Below are 20,272 nucleotides of genomic sequence, written 5' to 3' on the forward strand. Positions count from 1 at the left end.
CAGAATTTAAGTAAAAGATCACACAACTGTTGTACAGGGCCCTGGTGAGACCGCACCTGGAGTATTGTGCACGTTTTTGGTCTCCGAATTTGAGGAAGAACATTCTTGCTATCGAGGGCGTGCAGCGTAGGTTCACGAGGTCAATTCCTGGAATGGTGGGGCTATCATATGTTCAAAGATTGGAGCAACTGGGCATGTATACTCTTGAGTTTAGAAGGACGAGAGGGGATCTGATTGAGGCGTATAAAATTAAGGGATTGGACACTGTGGAGGCAGGATGCATGTTTCCGCTGATGGGTGAGTCCAGAACCAGAGGACACAGTTTAAAAATAAGGGGTAGGCCATTTAGAACAGAGTTGAGGAAAAACTTCTTCACCCAGAGAGTGATGGATATATGGAATGCTCTGCCCCAGAAGGCAGTGGAGGCCAACTCTCTGGATAATTTCAAGCGAGAGATGGATAGAGCTCTTAAAGATAGTGGAATCAAGGGTTATGGGATAAGGCAGGAACAGGATACTGATTGTGGATGATCAGCCATGATCATAATGAATGGTGGTGCTGTCTTGAAGGGCCGAATGGCCTACTCCAGCACCTATTGTCTATTATCTGTAACTGATGTGAATGTATTAGATAAACCTAAAAATGTTGGTTGACTCCCTCCTGTTCAATCTTTAATCAGTTAGAAAGGAGATGCTGGTTTCGACTGATTAAAATGCAAATCCCAGAATTTCTTTTAAGTCGCTGAACCGGGATAAATAAAAAAGGTGTTGTCAGTGTATAACAAAGGTGACATCTGAGGTTGACAATGCATTTTAGGTCCAAGTCCTTGTTTAGAATCTGTGTTTTAACTCGGAAGGCGACCACGACACACAGACACACCCTCTCAAGCACACTCTCAGAAATCTACGGACTGAATTTGCAGGTACATTCTATTTTGTTCAAAAAGCACACAAATTTGTAGACAGTCAATGGGGCATTTTATAAATTCCTTTGAAAACAAAACCAGTGACTCCAGGCTAAAACACAGACCAATTCCAAACAAAACCTCACCTTAAAAAAAAATGCATTCTCTGACTCGAGATGTCGTCATCTTTTGTATACACTGATAACACCTTTATCCATCTTGGGCAGTGACTTGAAAGAAATTCTGAAACCTACATCTCCATTGTAACTGATTAAAAGTTGAACAGGAGGGAGTCAGCCAGCCATTTTAGGCTTATTCACTACATTTGTATCAGTTGTATGATATTTTACTTATAAATTCTGTGTCTTGACACCTCCTCTCTCGCTACACCCGAGGAAGGAGCAACGCTTAGAAAGCTAGTGCTTTCAAATAAACTTGTTGGACTATAACCCGATGTCATGTGATTTTTGACTTTGTCCAACTCAGTCAGTTCCACAAAGGAAGGCAATATAAACTAAGTAGTACAGTTTTAAACTGTATTCAACATAAATCTATGGCACAGACACATTTATTTGAATTTGGCAAGATTAAACAGCCAATGAAAAGCATATGAAGTCCCACTTTATAATTAATAAGAATACATATGGAAGGACATTACACTAATTTTTAAAAAATCATCAGATTTTAGCAGAGGTAGCAGCGTGTATCAGTCAGCACACTTATGCATGATAAAGCTTTGAAGCTTTTGCAAAGACATTTATTAGATTAGTAATAAGGATGAAGGACTAAAAGTTATGTGAAGTAAGTTGAAGAAATCTCTGCTTTCAGGAAAGTGAGGAGATCCAAATCTACTGTGAAGGGTTCCGACAGAATAAATAAAGGACAGTATCAAAGAAACAGAGGCAAGATAACTGGCAAAACAGCCAAGTGGAAGAGGAATAGAAATTTTTGTAAAGCAATAAACAAAGTATGTTAAGATTCTAAACTGCAATGCCCAAAAATGGAATGGATCTCTCGGGTAGGAGGAGGAATGCCATCCCTCTCTGCTTCAGTGAGGCAATGTCCAGATAGGGTGAAGTAGGCTTAATAGTGACAAGCCTCAATTGTCACTGAGGCATGAGATCATACCATTTCATATCACATATCATATCTGAATCATAAGACCAAGTCACCATCAGGAATTTGGCTGTTGGTACAGACCTCAGGCTGAAGTGACATGCTGAACAGGTGCTGCACAAGCACGGGTCAACCTTTGCTGTTCTGTTTCCACATTAAGCATTGTTACTGATCTCATCCAACAGAATCTCTAAAGGCAGTGGCATTGTAACAGAGTTGGGCACATCAAATGAGGCTGCCCTCAACAACTACAGCCAGTCACATTGAGTGCAACAACCTAAGGAATGGGGAGCATGAAATCTGTCAAGATGAAACAGCTAGCAGCAATGGACAGGTCAATTGACATCAGTTTTCCTGACAGCTTCTTGCAAAGGGAAGAGAGCCGATCAATGTCTCATCCCTCATCCAGGTCTCCTTATTTTTCCTGAATCACACCTTGCACAATCTGGTTTCTGGTAGATCCAATGCAAAGAAATTGGGAATACCCACAAATGTTCAGGTTAAAACGTGGTACCTATGCAGGTGCCCATGGAAAGACGGGTGTGAGGAACACACAAAGTAAATGGCGTTCAGGCCTTTTTCCATTTTACTGTGCACACTAAGTGTGTACCGGCCTTTACAGTATCTTAAACTTTCAGGTAACAGAGAATCCACTGCTCCATTACCCATTGGCATTATAGCTCATGCCAGCCGTCCCCAAATAGTCAATATCAGGCCCTTCCACATCATGAGTAACAACTAGACTTCCTGCTTGTTAGAATTGCAGAGGTCACATCAATATAGTTGGAAAAAAAAAGGCTAGGGTGCCCATGCTGATCAATTTCAGTAACAAACATATCCACCTCCAACCAAGGACACCTATATGTGTCTTTAAATCTGCCAATGTTGTGAATACTGCACAAACTAGAAAAGACATCTCTAACCTCATTTCAAAGATGGATGCTGGCCAGTTGGATGGGAGTGAAAGGAGGAGTTTGTTTCTTCTCATCAAGTACAGGACAACTTTAACTAAAGATGACAGCAACTATTTTGACCCAACAAGCCACAGGATTTTACAAACAGACAGATACACACACAGACATGCAACAAAAAGGTCCCCTCCTATCACAGAAGAATATCTGGGTGCAGTGTCAGAATTAGAGCCACACAGTGTGGCACGAGGCCCTTGGGTCCGACTAGTCCATGTTGATGACATATCCTAAACTAACCTAGTCCAATTTGCCAGCAATTGGCCCAATCCCCCTTCCTATTCATACATTTAAAAGGATCTGGATGGATGTAATTCTACCAGTCTCCACCACCTCCTCTGGCAGTTCACACCGCATACACATCATCTGCATCAAGGAGGTGCCCCTTAATTCTCTTCAATCTTACCCCCTCACCTTAAACATATGGCCTCTAATTTTGGATTCCCCCACCCCAGGGAAAAGATTTTAGCAATTAATCTTGTCCATGCCCCTCATGATTTTATAAACTTTTAAGTCTTCTTTTATAAACTCCTCAGCCTCCAACACTCCAGGGAAAGTAGTCGCAGCCTATTCAGCCTCTCTCTACAGCTCAAATACGCCAACCCTAGAAACATCCTTGTTAATCTTTTCTGAACCCTTTCAAGTTTCACAATATCCTTCCTAGAACAGGGAGACCAGAAGTGCACACAGTATTCCAAACGTGGCCTAATCAATGTCCTGTACAGCCGCAACATGACACCTCAGCTTCCGTACGCAAAGCACTGACCAATAAAAGCAAGCATATCAAACACCTTCTTCAATATTCTGTCTGCCTATGACTCCAATATCAAGGAACTAGGAACCTGCACTCCAAGGCCTCTTTGTTCGGCAATACTCCCCAGGACCTTAACATTAAGTGTATAAGTCCTTCCCTGATCTGCATTTCCAAAATGCACCACCTAAATTAAACACCTTCTGCCACTCCTCGGCCCCATCTGATCAAGGTCCTGTTGAAGTGGAAGGTAGCCTTCTTCATTGTTCACTGCACATCCAATTTTGGTGTCACCTGCAAGCTTACTAACTATACCTCCTACATTCACATCCAAAGTTTAAATATAAATGAAAAGCAGTGGATCCAACATCATTGTGGCACACCGATGGTCACAGGCCTCCAGTTTGACAAACAGCACCACCCTCAGTTTTCTACCATTGAGCCAGTTCTATGTCAAAATGGCTAGTTCTCCCTGCACTCCACGTGATCTAACCTTGCTAACCCATCTACCATGAGGAATCTTGTCAAACACCATACTGAAGTCTACGTAGATCACGTCCACCGCTCTGCCCTCAATCCTTCTCTACTTCTTCAAAAAAGTCAATCAAGTTAGTGAGATACAATTTCTCATGGATGAAGTCATGTTGACTATCCCTAATGAGTCCCTCCCTTCCCAAATACATGTAAGTCCTGTCTCTCAGGATTGTGCCCACCACTGATCTATAGTATAGTATCTATAGATCACTGGTCGATAATACCCTGCTTTTTCTTACTGTTTTTCATAACGAGTGGCACCATGTTAGCCAACCTCCAGGCTCCTGGCACCTCACCTGTTGCTAATCAATGATACAAATATCTCAGCAAGCGACCCAGCAATCACTTGGTTAGAGACAAAAAAACTCCAGATGTTAGAATTCAAGATAGATAAACAGGAGGCTGGACGATGCTGCTGCCCGGCTTGCTGTGTTCTCCAGCTTCCTATCTGTCTGCCCAGCAATCACTCCCTTGGCTTCCCAGAGTTCTGGAGTACACCTGGTCAGGTCACAGGTGTTAACCTACTTTTATGAATTTTAAGATGTCCAGCATCACACCTTCTATAATGTGGACATTTTTCAAGAAGTCACTATTTATTTCCCATACATTGTCCTTCTTCCATATACTTCTCCACAGTAAATACCGATGCAAAATACTCACTTAGTATCTATCCAACCCATCCCCCACGTCTCCTGCTGTTCCACACACAGGCGGCCTTGCTATTCTTTAAAAGGGACCCTATTCATTCTCTCGTTGTTCATTTATTTAATCCCATTGAATTCTCCTTATCCCTATTTGCTAAATGTATCTCACGTCCCCTTTTTGCTCTCCCGATTTGCTCAAGTATGCTCATACTGCCATTATACTCTTCTAGGTATACACTTGATCCCTTTCTTCTATGCCTGACCTACACTTCCTTCTTATTCTTGAATAAAACCCCAACTTCTCTAGTCATCCAGCATTGCCTACACCTAGGAGGATTTTGGGTATTCCAACATGGAGGACAGGAAAAATCTGTGAATGCAAGAGTGCTCCTTTGAGGCATTTTGAGTGTTGGAGCTGATTTCCTTGAATTCCAGGAGTAATTACTGTTTTATAAGCTATTGCATTGTTTTGCAACTTTAGAAAAAACAAAAATCAAAACAATGGCACTTTAATAAGGAAGAAGAGATAAAACAGTGACCACGTGGGAAGTGAAACAAAGAGAAATAAACCTGCACAGCTGTCTGACCCAGCAGTGAACAATCATTGCTGACTGCCTCTGCAATGGTTTCAAGTATCTCTTGACATTGGGAATTTTTCTAAGAAAAAAAATTGTGAAATTCACAGCTGACTTTGGAGAAAGCGGTGTGGGGGAGCTCACAACAGGGGAGCCACTAAGTGACTAGTTTTTAAAAAGTATAACTTACTCTTTTTGTATATCTACAATAGTGAGTACAGTGGCTTTTTTTAAAATTACGTGTTTGTATTGCGGTCTGTCTCTTTATTTAACTTAAATTATAAAACATAGGTATAAGTTAGTCTTGAGTAGTAAGACTTGACTAGTTTCTGACTCTGTGGATTGTTAAGGTGAAAAGATGGCCTTTAGTAGAGTGATGTGCTCTTCCTGTCAGATGTAGGAGATTAGGGAGAGTTTCCATGTTTACTGATGATTAAGTCCGTAGGAAGCATGTTTAATTGGGAATTGGATCACTGATTAGTTGGAGCAGCAAATCAAGGCAATAAGGAATTTACAAGAACTAGAGGGCGTGATGAATGCCAGTTGCAGGAAGGGAGAAAAACCATAGATCTAATCAGGTAGATGGATGACCCCCAGGAAAGGTAGGATGGGTAGGCAGGATGGCTACCCTATCTCAAAAAAAAAAGACTGCTTTAGAAAATGTAGGGGATGATGCACTCTCAGGGAAATGTAGCAGTAATGGCCAGATTTCTGGTACTGAGACTGGCTCTACTGTAATGAGTGGTACATCAGGTTCCAAGCGATTGATCGTGACAGAGGAGTCTTAATTAGAGAAACAGACAGATGTTTCTGCCACTGACAACCAGACATCAGAATGATGTGTTACCTCCCTGGTGCCACGATTAAGGATATCTTGGAGGGGGTGCAGAATGTTCTCAAAAGGGGACAAGGACCAACAGGAGATCAATGCACACATTGGACCAACGTAGGAAAAGGATGAGATTCGGAAGAGAAAATATAGGAAGTTAGGTAAGAATTTAAAAACGGTCCTGGAGGGAGTAATATTTAGATTACTCCCAATGGACAGGACTGGCAGCTTAACGTTCTGGAAATAGATGCTATCTGAATGATATGGGGGAGGGGGTGGGGGATACAGTTTTTGATTAGGGATAACACAACAGGGAGCATATTCCTGAGAATACATCCAGGGAAGTTACTTGGGTGGAACTGAGAAACAAAAAAGGGACGATCGCCTTATTGGGATTGTACTATGGACTCCCCGATAGTGAACGGGAAATTGAGAAAAATTTGTAAGGAGATTTCAGTCATCTGGAAGAATAACAGGGCAGTTATGGTAAGGGATTTTAACTTCCTAAACACAAACTATCACTACCGATGTGTTATGGGCTTGGATGGACAGGAATTTGTTAAGATAATTTTCTGATTCAGTATGTGGATGTACCTACTGGAGAAGGTACAAAGCTTGATCTGCTCTTGGGAAATAAGGCAGGGCAGGTGACTCAAGTGTTAGTGAGGGAGCACTTTGGACCCACTGACTATAATTCTATTAGTTTTAAAATAGCGATGGAAAAGGATAGACCAGGTCTAAAAGTTAAAGTTCTAAATTGCAGGAAGTCCAATTTTGACAGCTTCAAGCAAGAACTTTCAAAAGTTGATTGGGGGTGGATGTTCGCAGACAGAGGGACAGCTGGAAAACAAGCAGCCTTCAAAATGGGATAAGAGTCCTGAGATAATGTGTTCCTGTTAGGGTGAAGGGCAAGGCTGGTAGGTATATGTGCAGAAGCTTCAAGTGAGGTATCATCTAAGAATTGTCTCATCCATATATCTCCTCCATAATCCTCACTAGGGAGCAAAGGAAAACTGAAAATCTGTGGTCAATTAATAGACACTCAACACAAAGACTCATAAGGATGTTTGTTTGTCCTGTGTCTAGTACTGATGAAGCAGTATAAAGTTCCCAAAAGGTACGAAGTATTTCTGCAATCTAGATTTGGGCTACTGCTTTAAGCAGCAATCTAACTAGTGAACAAGACACCAAAAGAAAGTATACCAAATATGCTGGAGGCTGAGAGAACAATTCGGGTTCTAATGCCCACGCCATCTTCATGTGTGATGAATAAAACTTCTGTGACCTTAATTTTCAGTTACCTCTACGTATTCTAATTAATAACCATTTTTGTTCAACATTCAAATGAGACCTCAAAAGACCACGCACATCTCAATGTTCTCAACATCTCACATCAGAAGTGTCAACTTTTCCAGACAATGCACCTTAATACCAAGGAAGGCATCACTCAATTAGAAAATTCAAGCAGAACTGATGTAGCTCTGGCCAAATAGAGGGGTAACTGCATGGATTCTTCCAACTAGTGCAATGTTTGTGCAAGGCAATGCAGAGTTGGCTGCCCTTTCTATGACTTACTCAGGAAATCACAATGATGGAGTGACTGGGAAATGATTTATAGGGCATGATACCTCACAGAGCTGAGTCAGTTATCAAGATTTTATTTGCAATCACAAGAAGTTACCCTTTAACAGGTCCTTGATCACGCTGACTTCCATCTTTCTTGTGTACTGGAAAAAGAAAGCAGTTCCTTGTGCCTAAAAGCAGTACTGTCACAAGTTCGAGGGCGGAGAAAAAGTAATCATTTGCTAGTAAGCATCTCAAGCCAAAAGGAATATGCAAAATTACTCCAGTGAGTCAACAACTGAACTGAAGATGCACCGATAACTCCATCCCATAGTTTCAGAAGCCATCACAACACATAAATGTAAACAAAATCCCAATGAGACTAAAAATGGCCAATTTATTTGGCAGACCACTACTCATGCTTCTTCAGGGAACAGGAAATAACTATTGCAATAGATAACTTTGGCAGAAATAAGAAAAGATTTCTACATACTAAATTTAAACTATATCGCTTTGAAAGCCCCAAACACACACTTGATAGTGATCAAAACAGATCAAAGTTGAACACATTTAATTTGGGCACACAGACAGGGCAAACTGAATTCTGACAACCAGAAAGGTCTAAATCAAAGATGGAAAGTTTTTTTAGTCCTTTTGATTTTAGCAATGAGATATGCAATTGACTATAGGGTGAGCATTGTTCTTTGATTAGATGGTTGATCAGCTGGACTTGGGTCCTTTTTATTGTTGGATTTCATTTTCAAGCATTCTTGGTTTTCATCTTTCACACACACAACCCAAGTGAGCAAGATGATGCTTTCTGTTTGCAAGCTCTGGATGTTCTTCTCTTGCTACTCTGGCATTGTATTTTAACAGTCAGCAGCTCAGATAGCTGTTGGCAGGCAGAATCTCCTCATCTCCAAAGACTCTGTGCCACTTCGGCTTGAAATTTTCCTTCTCACCGCTTCAAAAACCACCGTGTTACACAACTCTCAGCTATGGAGCTACTGATTTTCAGTTTGGAAAACTTTCCTGGTTTTCTAGTTATTGCAATCCAACTTCCATTCCTGGGAATCGTCTCAAATGGCAAAATGCAGTCTTTCATAAATAAAGCTGGCAGCCAGAGCTTCATAAGGTGAGGTTTTTTTTCCAGAAGCTCAGAGACATTCCTATCAGTGCAGAATTAAGTTTTCATAGACAAATGGCTCAGCTATTTTCAAATCTCTGCCGGGCTTGAGCAAAAAAAAACCCTATGCTGCTAAACGTATTCAGTTTCAATTCCAGACCAGATCAGGCAATGATGCAGATGCTGATACCACTGGTTGGAAGGCTGATCACAGGGGAAAGCCCACTCCTGCCCAGTTGAAAGGAGGCTGCAGCTGAAAACAATCATGTCCCAAGTCAAAGGCAGCATTTGAATCCCAATTCCCTATGACAGCTAAACTAGGATTCAGTTGAATGACACCAACAGACTTAGAGGGAGATCCAAACCAGGTCTAGAGGGGTAGAGATAGTAGGAACTGATGTTGGAGAATCTGAGATAACATGGTGTGAAGCTGGATGGACACAGCAGGCCGAGCAGCATCAGAGGAGCAGAAAAGCTTGATGATTAGGATCAGCACCCTTCTTTGAGATCCCAACCCGAAACAACAAGCTTTCCTGCTCCTCTGATGCTGTTTGGCCTGCTGTGTTCATCCAGCTTCACATCATGTTACCTCCAGAGGGGTAGACCCAGTTACGGTTCCAATTCTGCTATTTATCTAGAAAGAGACCGCAAACAGCTTCAGTTGCCATACATGGACATCATGGATAGTGCCACTATTGGCAGCCCCAACAACTACCATCCCAGTGTCAGCTGATAAGGGAATCCAAAACAGGAAAATAAACTGAGGTGCTAAAAGAGAATCGGAGAGGCAGATGGAGTCCTCCATTGGCCAGTTGATGCTAACATGTTAGAGTGAACTAGGCTGTAAGAATTTTTAAAAAAAGAGGAAAAAGTAACCACAAGCTTCAGAGAAAGACAAAGCAACTCATCTTGCCTGCCACCTTCAAGCATCAAGTGTTGGCAACAGCTCATGATCAAGCAGGATACCAAGCGACAACCGCACAGACTAGACAGTGATGTTACTAGCCTGGGATGGCTGATGACTGGCGTTAAAAATGTTATTGACTTGATAAAATACATCCCTATCTTAAAGGCTAGTCTCTAATATAGCCGTCATTCTTTTCTAGTTGCCCCTTGGACTTGGAAGGTCTCAAGGTAGAGACCCAACAGAAGGTATAAAGACCTTGAGTATACTTAGCAAGTAACTGGTTACACTACCAGATCAGCTAAGAACCAGACTGGTTACTCGGTCTCAACCTTCTTTACTAAACCTACCACCCTACCTCAAGAATCATTCAACAGAGCTTAATCCCCTCTTTTCTCTACTACTACTGTCACCACCTTGCAGCTCAAATGAACCTGTACACATGTCAAAGAAAATTTAAAAAGTGCTAGCCGATCAACTGTCTCAACTTAAATTGTGTTAAACTAAAAAGTATTCCAAGGCTTACCTTGCACAAAAATACATTTTGTTTAGTTCAATTTTTTCCTTATGCCCACTATGTTAACTTGCTCACGAGACCTACCATATGTTCTCTTGGCCCTTTTCCCATTGAAAGGTAATAGAAACTCAATTTCTCATTCACAGCTCCAATGCCTGTCAACTTTATAAACAGTTTTCTCTTAGTCATATACTGAAATCTTCCAAAACAGCAGTAAACTAACATGCCTCTAAAGAGAAAAAGATCTATTCCAGATCATTCCGTTTATACAACACAACTATTTCATAGACCAAACTCCGCAGCTCCCTGAAATCTCCCAAAACTATTATCTCGCCTGCATTTTCCTAATCAGGATTCTTCCTAAGTCACAGGACTGAAATGACCATTATCAAAATCAAAGCTACAAATAAGTTCACATTGTAGTTACCCATGGCTGAATATGACAAAATTGTTGCTTGCGTTGTTTTAAAGCTGTTGCAACATTTCCAGGATGCATCACCAGGACGTTGCCTGGTATGGAGGGTGCTAGCTATGAAGAGAGGTTGAATAGATTAGGATTATTTTCATTAGACAGACGGAGATTGAGGGGGAACCTGATTGAGGTCTACAAAATCATGAGGGGTATAGACAGGGTGGATAGCACAAAACTCCCCCCCCCCCCCCAACAACCCCTCTACCACAGTGGGGGACTCAATTATTAGGGATCATTAGTTCAAAGTGAGAGGAGGAAAGTTTAAGAGAGATATGTGTGGAAAGTTCTTAACACAGATGGTGGTGGGTGCCTGGAACACGTTGCCAGCGGAGGCGGTAGACTGAGACACGTTAGCGTCTTTTAAGATATATTTGGACAGGTACATGAATGGGCAGGGAGAAAATGGACACAGACTGTTAGAAAATAGATGACAGGTTATACAGAGGATCTTGATCGGCGCAGGCTTGGAGGGCCGAAGGGCCTGTTTCTGTGCTGTAGGTTTCTTTGTTTCTCTATTTCAAATACCTCAAATTATGGCCTTCACAAACAGACAAAATGCCTCCGAATCTTACTACGTTGGGACTAGAATGCAAACAGTAAGACTCTAATAAGGCAGCTCAGATGGAAACTGCCACAAAACTGAAATTTTCAAAATCAGAGAAAGGGAAAGCTTGACCCACTTTAGATGGGGCCTTTTAATTAATTAATTATAATTGCATACCAGAGTAGACATATTTGTGCAGTAGTAGTAGTTTTAAACTATTTGACACTGGAAATTTTCATGAGATTTGTGTAACCAGTCAGCCTTGGATATGGAGACTGCTTTTGATAAACACCCTTGGAAAACTTTGATAAGGTTACCAGCTAGTCTGGGAGGGGACTTAACATTCAGTGTTGGAACGTCGTCAATAAAGTGTATTGCAAGAGTCCAAGGAAAGGCAAGAGAGGGGTCAGGCAAACATCGAGATGCTGGGAGGACCTAGGGTTGACCGTGAAGTTGTCCATCATTGATTGCGTATTCATAGGGTTGGATGTGTAGGTCACAGGACATGTGGCAAACACTGATGTCAATATTACATGTAACCATTATAATGTGTGTATGAATAATCTGTACTTTACTAGGAAAAGCAGAGTATCCTAGAGATCTCTCCCATGCTGCATGCTAAGGAGCTCAAGTGAAGATTGACTAGCCCTGTTAATATGGGACTTAGTCCTCTATAAAATCCATCTCCAACACTTCCATAGCAATTTTTGGACGGAGGTGGTGATGGCTAGGCCACTCATCGCACAGCCATAATTAGCTCTAGGTGGTAGTGATAACCGGCTTTTGTGAACTGCTACAGTCTTTTCTTTTCCTAATCAATCTGTTCAGGGATGTTATTATACACCTCTGGAGTAGGTGGGACTTAAACCCAAAGCTCCTGGTCCATGTTATAGACACTACGCTGACCATGCCCACCCATTATCGACTGCAATAACTCAAGAACTGCTGCGTAATACTCAATTCCCAGTCTGACATCAAGTTTAGAGTTGAAACTGCCAAAAGCATCTCATTGGTATATCTAATAGTAGTTTACATGCCTAGATCGGACACGATTTCTCGCTCTTCATTTAGGCTCTAGCTTAATCCACAAATAAGTTGCCTCCTAAAATTGCCATCTTTCCTGCTACTTTAGACAAAGCCTCCAGATTTCTGAGATAATGGGAACTGCAGATGCTGGAGAATTCCAAGATAATAAAATGTGAGGCTGGATGCAGCAGGCCAAGCAGCATCTCAGGAACACAAAAGCTGATGTTTCGGGCCTGGACCCTTCATCAGAGAGGGGGATGGGGAGAGGGAGCTGGAATAAATAGGGAGAGAAGGGGAGGCGGACCGAAGATGGAGAGTAAAGAAGGTACGTGGAGAGAGTATAGGTGGGGAGGTAGGGAGGGGATAGTCAGTCCAGGGAAGACGGACAAGTCAAGGAGGTGGGATGAGGTTAGTAGGTAGATGGGGGTGCGGCTTGGGGTGGGAGGAAGGGATGGGTGAGAGGAAGAACCGGTTAGGGAGGCAGAGACAGGTTGGACTGGTATTGGGATGCAGTGGGTTGGGGGGGGGGGGGGGGTGGGGGGGAAGAGCTGGGCTTGTTGTGTGGTGCAGTGGGGGGAGGGGACGAACTGGGCTGGTTTAGGGATGCAGTAGGGGAAGGGGAGATTTTGAAACTGGTGAAGTCCACATTGATACCATTAGGCTGCAGGGTTCTCAGGCGGAATATGAGTTGCTGTTCCTGCAACCTTCGGGTGGCATCATTGTGGCAGTGCAGGATGCCCATGATGGACATGTCATCTAGAGAAGATCCCAAGATGACATTCCACATTAAGCAGAGGTTCACCTGCACATCTGCCAATTTGGTATACTGCATCCACTGTACCCGGTGTGGCTTCCTCTACATTGGGGAAACCAAGCGGAGGCTTGGAGACCGCTTTGCAGAACACCTCCGCTCAGTTCGCAACAAACAACTGCACGTCCCAGTCGCAAACCATTTCCACTCCCCCTCCCATTCTCTAGATGACATGTCCATCATGGGCATCCTGCACTGCCACAATGATGCCACCCAAAGGTTGCAGGAACAGCAACTCATATTCCGCCTGAGAACCCTGCAGCCTAATGGTATCAATGTGGACTTCACCAGTTTCAAAATCTCCCCTTCCCCTACTGCATCCCTAAACCAGCCCAGTTCGTCCCCTCCCCCCACTGCACCACACAACCCCTCCAGATTTCTGTCCTGCCAGAGTGTTGAAACTGACTACGCAATGAGACCATTTTTTTTGACCCATCTGTAGCCTTCAAATAGCTGATTTTACTATCCCCTACTGCACAATTGATTGTCAGAGCCCTTGCCAAGATCTATTTTTAAGAACAACTATTTACCAGAATTATTGTTGTGAGTATAAAATTGGCTTCGAATGCTACTGCTATTTCCACATCATTACCTTTATTGCCCTGGAAATCTAATCATAACCATTACTTCACTTGCTGTCCACCACTCTCCTGATCCCTGCTCCAACATTTTTCATTGTTTCACGGTGACATCATCTGTATCTATCAGGTTCCATATGCACTCTCATGAAACACATTTATCCCAATGTCTCCACCATATGGTTGATCATTCTGCTCAAAGTCCAGTACCAAAAACAGCTTCATTTCTTCCAATTCCCAAAAAAAATTTCTACCACATTACTAAAAGCAATCTGGTACGATTTGTTTAGGAATGTGTGCACAAATTTATAACTTGAAGTCTCAAAGCAGGTTGTGAAACATTCTATAAGGACCACAGTATGCCTAGAAATGATGAAGTCCTTTCGCAGATCACCAAAACAGGAAAGAAAACTGTTCAAGTAGATCAAAATTGAATGACAAATGGCTCTATTGACTAATGTTACAAATTAGATCTTTGAAATGAGTCACAATAATAAAATTAGGAACTAGTCAATCACAATATCAATCAGATTTAGTAATTCAGTAGATGGAATAACTGTCCTAGTGTTTCAATAATGACAATGAAGAGTTCTCTTGGGCACTGCATAACTTATTTGCTGTAAACCTTCATAAAATGTTTCAAAAACATTAGTTTACCCAGCTTGTAAAAGCACTTGGGGAAACTAAAAAGATCAGTCAACACTTGATTCATTCACAAATAAGATCAGGATTGTCAAACAGACTGTGTACACAGATTAAATTAAATCACGGCTGATCTCCATTTCCCCCCCAAATTATTCAAGCGCCCAAAAATTCCTGTCTCGACTATCCTCAAATGAAGGAACATCCACAATTCCAAGGTAGAAAACTCCTAAGATTCATTAAGGAAATTTCTCCCACTTTTGTCCTATGGCCAATCCTTATTCTGAAACTATGGCCTGTTTGCCCATTTCTAGGGAAGACAGAAACACAGTCTCTCCCTATCCCCTCAACTGCATACATTTCAGCTAGATCACCTCCCATTCTTCTAGAAGAATGAAACATACCTGTATGACTATTCTACTCAATTTCTCCTTATTGAATAGCTTTCATCTTAGAAATCAAACTAGTGAATCATCACTGTCTCTTCAAGAGAGGCATTTCCTTCCTCGCTTGCTTAAGCAAATCAAAGCATTATAGAGTGGCACTAAAGTACTGATACCACAAAAAAGACAAACATACCATTTGCGTTCCCACTTCTTACTGAACCTGCTTACTTAACATGTTTTGTCTGGCTGTATATGCAATGCCAGACTTTAAACTGTCCTCTGACTAGTCTAGCAAGTCACAGTGAAACAGCAATTAACAATGGGCAAAAAAAATGCTAGCCTTATCAGTGATATCCATATCCATGAAAAGAAGAACATGTGAATTTTGATTCAAACTCAAGGATACCCAAATTCTCAGAATCAAACATTTAGAGATGTTTTTCCCCTTTAAAAATAAAATTCTGCCTTTCCTAAAATGCCAAATTCACATTGTCCCCGTATGACTTCAATTCAACAAATCTTAACTGGTCTATTGTTTCTTTACAACCTCTACACCTGCCTCAGATATAGATCATCATCCCACCAAGGTTCGTACCATCAGCAAACTTTGTTAGATTTTGACCTAAATTGTTGATGTCAATTTTCAACAGCCAGGCCCAAGTGCTATTCCTCATAGCACTCGGTATACTTAGATTACACAACCTAGAAAAGTCTATTTATTCCTGCTCTTAGATTTCTGTCCCTCCTTAATCCTTGATCTCTGCTTGTGTTACCAATCTCCTCAGAGACCTTTTTTTTAACCTGCAAGAAAGAACTTGCTATTGGCAGCTGGAAGGAACAACAAGAGTTCATGTTTCAATTCTACTACAACAGACCAAATGCATAACCTCCCCTTATGTCATAAGTGGTAATGGACTAGAAATTCCAGGTTAATATTCTAGGGGCATGAGTTCTTATCCCACCATGGCAGACAGCAGGAATTTGAATCTATACAAATTATAAACAAAATATAGCCTAATGGTGACCACATAAACACAGACAATTGTGAAAACCTGTGTTTTGGGAATGTCCTTTAAGAAAAAAAAAAATCTGCTGTACTTACCTGGTCAATCCTGTACGTGACTCCGGATCCACAGCAAAGTGGATGACTCTTAGCTGGACTCCAAGGAATTAGTAATGAGCAATAAATGTTGGCCAAGCCAGTGACACCCACATCAGCAAACAAAAAGTGATTTACTGCAGAATCCTCTTATTTTTAAGCAAGAAATTGAGAAAAAAAGAAATCAGCATCAGGTTTATTATATAAAAACCAAAAAAACAAACTGCTGTAAATCAAAACCAAAAACAGACATTGTTAGAAAAGCTCAGCAGGTCTGGCAGCATCTGTGAAGAGAAATGAGAGTCAATGTTTCAGGTCCAGTGACCCTTAGGGAAAGGGCCAGGAGACCAGAAGCGTTAACTCTCGTTTCTCTTCACTGATGCTATCAGACCTGCTAAGCCTTTTCAGCAACTTCTGTTTTAGCATCAAGTATACAATGCCTTCCCCGAATCAGTCCAAAACAATTCTTACACCAAGGGTTTACTTTCTAAAATAAAACCAAATAAACATTCTCAGCCTTGTATTTCTAAGTCCCAGAAATATCTTCATACCAAGGCTATCACTGGAGATTTTCCCTCTAGCATAAACTGGAAGATTTTCCAAGTTCAGTTTTAACTCAGGGTTGTTGCTTTCAATCCATGCACAAGGCACCATCCATATTCTGGTGAGATAAACTAGGCTTCTGTGTTTGTAGCTGCTGTCTAATTTGAACTGAACGGCAATTCCCACGAAAAAGCCTGACAAACTAACCGGTAGAAGTATTTTGCGAAAGCTGTAACTGACATCACAATAGCTTTCACTGTACCCTTCCCTTACTATAGCCCATCACCACAGGAATGTCAATTACCTGTGACAACTTCAAATACAAATGCTGCTGGGATCTCACCCACCTTTGAACGTTGACAGTTTAAAGCACAACTGCTTACAACGGGATATCCTCACCCCATCTCTGGGACTTGAATCTCGGTCTGTCCACTGTCAACACAGGCTGCTGCCATGGTATACAGCATAAACATTTTCATCCCAGTCATGCAATTTGGGCCCACTTTAAAATCGCATACAGGTTGACTAATTGCAAATAGCTTTTCTTCAGCTTCCTCACAAAACCTCACCTCTAACTTTACACTTTAATCCCAGATAGAAGAGGTCTCACGACCCTGTTCATTTTACCCTAAAGGCTTTTCCTGAACAATCTTACAATCCTCTATTATAATCAGTGTACCCTCCAGGCCATGCAGTTTCTCAGAGATTCTGCACCAAATTAACCTCTGCTTTTGGAAGTCACAGCTGCATACTCATCTTGGAAATCAGCGATCTGCAAACAAATTAGAGGACATGTTAATTATTACATACCCTTAAGTGCCAATTTCAAATCTGTCTAAAAAATGTAACAGCAGCTTCCCAAAACCTTGCAAGAATTTAGGAAAAGCAGTAAGCTATTCAGCCTCTCAAGTGCGTAGACCAACTCTATGTACCTACGGTTGGCCCATATCCCTTAAGACCAATGCATAACAAGAAAGTATCCAAAATTTCTATCTCTCAGGTTTTAATATTGGCATTCAGGTGAGGCGATGGCCTAGTCGTATTATCGTGGGACTGTTAATCCAGAGACCCAGATAATGTTCTGGGGACCTGGGTTCGAATCCCACCACAGCACAGCATCGATGGAATTTGATTTCAATAAATACCAGGAACTAAGTCTAGTGATGACCGCAAATCCATTGTCGATTGTTGGAAAAACCCATTTGATTTGCTAATGAAAGGATATTGCCAAGCTTACCTGGTCTGGCCCACATGTGACTGCAGACCCACAGAAATGCAGTGACTCTTAACTGCCATCTGGGTGGGCAAAAAAAATGCTGCCTAGCCAGGGATGCCCTCATCCTGTGAATGCTTAAAAAGGAGTAAAGGAACCAATTCTGCATCCACTGTCATTTTGGAAGAGAGTTCCAAATATCTACCGCCCCCCACCCCGTGTGTAGAACTACTTAACATTCCATCCGAATAGTGTATCCCCTTAGCTTTGGAATCCTCAACCACTGGGAATAGTTCAGATTTATCTACTCTGCCCTTTTCGTTTATTATCTCAACGACTTGAATCAGATCATCCCTTACCCCTCCAAATTCTAGAGAAAACAGGCTTAATTAGTATAATCTCTTCTCCTAACCTAACCCCTGCAGTCCAGGTATCATTTTTGTAAGCCTACATTTAACTCAAGGTCAATATACTCTTAAGGTGTGGTCATTTTGGCTCAGTTGATTGGAGAGCTGGTTTGTGATGCAGAGTGATACCAACAGCACAGGATCAATTCCTGCACCAGCTGAGGTTGTCTTGAAGGATTCTCCTTCTCAACCTCTCCCCTCACCCGAGACATGGTAACCCTCAGGTTAAGCCAATCATTTTTCTCTCAAGCAGCCCTATGAACTGGTAAGACTATGGCGACTTTGCTTTTACCTTACCCAAGGTATGGTAAAGCTCAAATCTGCTTACAGTTCTCCAAGTGGAGCCTAACCAGGATTTGTATAACTACAGCATAACTTCTCATCCTAGTACCAACTTGGATAGCTAATGGAATGCTGGCTTTTGGATCTAGAGGACCTCCAGTCCTCTAGATCCCAAAGCCAGCATTCCATTAGCTTTCTCAATTATTTTCTGTACCTGTTTATGATATATGCCCAACTCTCTTTGGGCATTTGCTGTATTTAACTTCATACAACCTGATGTTTCCTTTAGTTCAAAATAGATAACCTCTCACTTGCCTACACTGAACTCCATCTCTACAGTTTTGTCCACTTAGTGTTCTTATGTAATTTACGTTAACGTCAGCACTGTCTACGATGCCACCTACCTTCGTCTCATCAGTAAATTTGGAAATGTGACTATTATCCAAGTTGGTAACAAGTCATCTGAACAATTCAGGCCATAACACAGATTGTTACCATGGGTTACATCCTGCCAATTTGAGTACCTACCCATTACCCCTTCTTTTTGACACTCGCCAGTCAACCAATTTCTTAGGCATGTCAGTAATTTACTCAATTCTGCAGGCTTCCACTTCAGTTAATAGTCTCTTACGTGGGAGGTTAATCAAATGCCTTTTCAAAATCCACATAGTCAATATCCAAAAGGCATTCTCCTGTCCACTACATTAAGTCACCTTTTTCAAAAAAGAAATCATTTTTGTCAGGCATGACCTGTCATGAATCCATCTAGGGTCTCCTTGATTAACTGAAAATTTATAAAGTGATCAGTTATCCCATTCTTTATTTCAGATGCCAGTAGTCTCCCTGCAACAGATGTTAGACTAACAAGTCTACGATTCTCTGGTTTCCCTCTTTCATTCTTCCTGAAATGTAGACTAACAGGTACAATTTTCTAATCCAGAGAGATGACTCCTGTATATAGGGGTCTCTGAAAGATTATAGTGTGGGCATCTACGATGTGCTCCCTTAACACCTTCAAACATAAAAAAAGTTCCTAGCGAATTGTCACAAATTCCATTTACTACCTCATTACCAACATTTTACTTACAGTAACTGTGGTCAGTCCCAGCTCGCTATAGATTTCCTTGGGACTTCCAGCAAGCTATCTTCCTTTTCTGCTGTAAATGCTGAGGCAAGTTATTATTCGACATTAAAGTGTTGGCAATGATCTGTAGCTCGGGCTGCAGATGGGGGTTGCTGACTTGCTTGCCGAGCTGGCTAGTTTTTGTTCAGACATTTTGTCACCATACTAGGTGACATCAGTGGAGGCTCTGATGAAGCAATGTTAGTCTACTCTGCTTGGAATTTATACACAGTCTGGTACACTACAGTAGGCGAGGCATTTGTTGTTATTAAACGCAACAAAATTAGAAGAGACCCACCACCTCATCAACAGAGTATTCATAGGGATTAAATTCACAAGGGAAGAAGAAAACAATCAACTTCCATTTCTGGATGTTGAGGTTAAAAACGACTGACAAACGGAGTTCCAAACCTCAGTATACAGAGAAACAACCCATACAGATCAAATCCACAACTTCCACAGCAACCATCCCAACATCCACAAACAAAAGGTGCATTAGGACACTATTTTAAATAGGCCAGAACACACTGTAACCCTCCAGAAAGAAGAAGAACACTGAGACAAGATCCTCCCCTTAAACAGATATCCCTGCAACTTCAACCACAGATGCCTACATAACAGACAACAGGACACAGTTCAACTTAACACACTGGCCATACTGCCCTACATCAAGAACACAATTGGAACTGACAAGACTCCTAAGACCACTAGGAAT

At 41.6% G+C, this 20,272-nt stretch overlaps 1 protein-coding gene across 1 annotated transcript in view; it reads right to left on the minus strand.

Annotated features, from left to right (window-relative positions):
* LOC125456667 (bromodomain-containing protein 3-like) overlaps positions 1 to 20,272 on the minus strand; it is a 143,158-nt gene that overhangs the window by 93,541 nt on the left and 29,345 nt on the right. Inside the window, exons 4-5 of the mRNA XM_059648083.1 lie at positions 17,212 to 17,304; positions 15,993 to 16,138 (exon numbers count right to left, since the gene is read on the minus strand). The gene's annotated coding sequence lies outside the window, so the exon portion shown is untranslated. The remainder of the gene's footprint in view (positions 1 to 15,992; positions 16,139 to 17,211; positions 17,305 to 20,272) is intronic.

Source organism: Stegostoma tigrinum, chromosome 8 (genome assembly GCF_030684315.1).
Source record: "Stegostoma tigrinum isolate sSteTig4 chromosome 8, sSteTig4.hap1, whole genome shotgun sequence".
Lineage (NCBI taxonomy): Eukaryota > Metazoa > Chordata > Chondrichthyes > Orectolobiformes > Stegostomatidae > Stegostoma > Stegostoma tigrinum.